Below are 2491 nucleotides of genomic sequence, written 5' to 3'. Positions count from 1 at the left end.
TCTTGCAATATTAATTTTGAAGGATTAGTATTTATGTAGCCCATTCGTGACTTTTCTCTGGTTTCGGCAAAACTGACCCCAATGGAAGAAACACTACTCTGTTCTGCCATCCTGCATGATATTATTGCCAAGGGACTTACATGAAAGAATGAACGTCTTGTCCTCATACATTGTTAAATTTGTTAGGAAAACTGGTCAATCTGATCATGAGAGGTTATACAGTTAATTCCTCCACATTGAAACACCTACCTTACAAATCAGGAGATTGCTGGGCGGTTCTTGCCGGAAGTGGAGAGCGGCTCATCGCAGTCCCGAGGTGAGGTAGAACTGTGAGTAGCTGGTTCATTATGGCTGACATGCAAAATCTGGTAGAAAGATTGGAGAGGGCAATGGACCCCCTGGAGGCAGTATCCCATACCTCTGACATGCACCGAGGGTATGGAGACAGCTCTTCCAAAGGAGCAGCGCAGTATGTGCAAGCGTTTGACTCGCTGCTTGCTGGTCCTGTGGCAGAGTACTTGAAGATCAGTAAAGAAATTGGGGGAGACGTGCAGAAACACGCGGAGATGGTCCACACGGGTCTGAAGTTGGAGTGAGCTCTCTCAGTTACAGCCTCAGTGCCAGCAGCCAGCAGGCAATAAGCTTTCCAATTTGTTGGTTCCTATCTCAGAGCAGATCTAAGAAGTGATAACCTCCCGGGAGAAGAACAGAGGCAGTAAGTTGTTCAATCACCTGGCAGCTGTTAGCGAAAGCATCCAGGCCCTGGGTTGGGTGGCTATGGCTCCCAAGCCTGGCCCCTATGTGAAAGAAATGAGTGATGTAGCCATGTTTTACACAAACTGAGTCCTCAAAGAATACAAAGGTGTGGATAAGAAGCATGCGGACTGGGTCAAAATTTCCTTGAGTACATGAACAGAGCTGCAGATTTACATTAAGGAGTTCCATAATACCGAGCTCGCCTGGAGCAAAATGGGGCCTGTGTCAAAAGAACTGAGTGGGATTGCCACCTGGACCCTCTGCTGGATCTGGTCCTCCTCCCTCTCCACCAGACCCACCGCCCCGCCATCCCCACTAATTCAGGCTGCGATGACTGCTTCCCACTCAGCACTGTTTGCCCAGATTAATCAGGGGGAGAGCATCATGCATGCCCTGAAACACGTATCCGATGGCGTGAAGACTCACAAGAACCCTGCTCTGAAGGCTCAGAGTGATCCAGTATGCAGTGGCCCCAAACTATTCTCTGCACCTAAACCCCAAACCAGCCCGTCTTCCAAACCAGCCACAAAGAAGGAACCAGCCATTCTTGAACTGGAGGGCAAGAAGTGGAGAGTGGAAAATCAGGATAATGTTTCCAACCTGGTGATTGACGACACAGAGATGAAACAAGTGGCTTACATATGCAAATGTGTCAATAGGACACTGCAAATCAAGGGCAAAATGAACTCTATTACAGTAGATAACTGTAAGAAGCTTGGTCTGGTATTCGATGATGTTGTGGGCATTGTGGAGATAATCAGTAGTAAGGATGTCAAAGTCCAGGTAATGGGTAAAGTGCCAACTATTTCCATCAGCAAACAGATGGCTGCCACGCTTATCTGAGCAAGAACTCCCTGGGCTGTGAGATGGCCAGTGCCAACTCTTCTGAGATGAACATCCTCATTCCTACAGAAGGCGGCAACTTTAATGAGTTCCCAGTCCCTGAACAGTTCAAGACCCTATGGAACAGGCAGAAGTTGGTCACCACAGTGACAGAAATTGCAAGATAAGCAAAGTGCCATTGGGTTCTTTGCCCTCCTTTACACCATGGGATAAATCTGTATTGAGATGGGTCTTTTCTAGATTTCCTTTACCTTTCCGCTCTTAAACAGCTTCTCTGCTGTGAGAAGCACAGCTACCTGCCTTCACTGAAATATACCTCAGGCTGAGATTTGGGGTGGGATAGCAGGTCAGTTGATTTTCTGCAGGAAGGTGCAGCTTTTCCGTATCAGCTCAACTACACCGGTCCATTCCTAAGGAACTGCAGGCCAGGAGTGGTGCATTTTAGCATGCAGCTTGCTTGTGAGGGTCATTCCATCAACAAGCAATCCTTTGGGAAGAATAAAACAGTCCCAAATGTTAACAGATCAAAATGTTCACACCTAGTTCATCTTTTCTAACAATAATCACGAAGGTAGCAGAAGCTGGTGTGATTCTAGATGATTCTTCTAACGAAACTAATTCTTCCCTGTTGACAAGTGAGGCAAGGGTTGCACAGGACCAAAGGCTGAGGCTTGGCCACCTAGCATTCCAAGCGAACTTGTTTCCTGTGAGCTTTCCTTTTATTCTGCATTCCATCCTGGGTCTGCCTCCTTGAGACTATAGGTTCTCCTGTACCAGCTGCTATACCAGGGCCCCTCATCCAGGACCATTAAAGGCTTCTCAGACCCCTTCTTTCTCTGGGATCCCAGCCCAGCACCTTCCTACAGAGGTGACTTTTTTTTTTTTTTTTTTT

The 2491-nt window shown here is 47.2% G+C and overlaps 1 pseudogene; it reads left to right on the top strand.

The window, feature by feature from the left end:
- Positions 1 to 347: 347 nt before the first annotated feature.
- LOC102472580 (adenylyl cyclase-associated protein 1-like) lies at positions 348 to 1766 on the top strand (annotated as a pseudogene).
- Positions 1767 to 2491: the final 725 nt, after the last annotated feature.

This window comes from Tupaia chinensis, unplaced genomic scaffold (genome assembly GCF_000334495.1).
Source record: "Tupaia chinensis unplaced genomic scaffold, TupChi_1.0 Scaffold148768_1, whole genome shotgun sequence".
Classification (NCBI taxonomy): domain Eukaryota; kingdom Metazoa; phylum Chordata; class Mammalia; order Scandentia; family Tupaiidae; genus Tupaia; species Tupaia belangeri.
The sequence above is the reverse complement of the archived record's forward strand: the minus strand, read 5'-3'. Positions and strand labels throughout refer to the sequence as shown.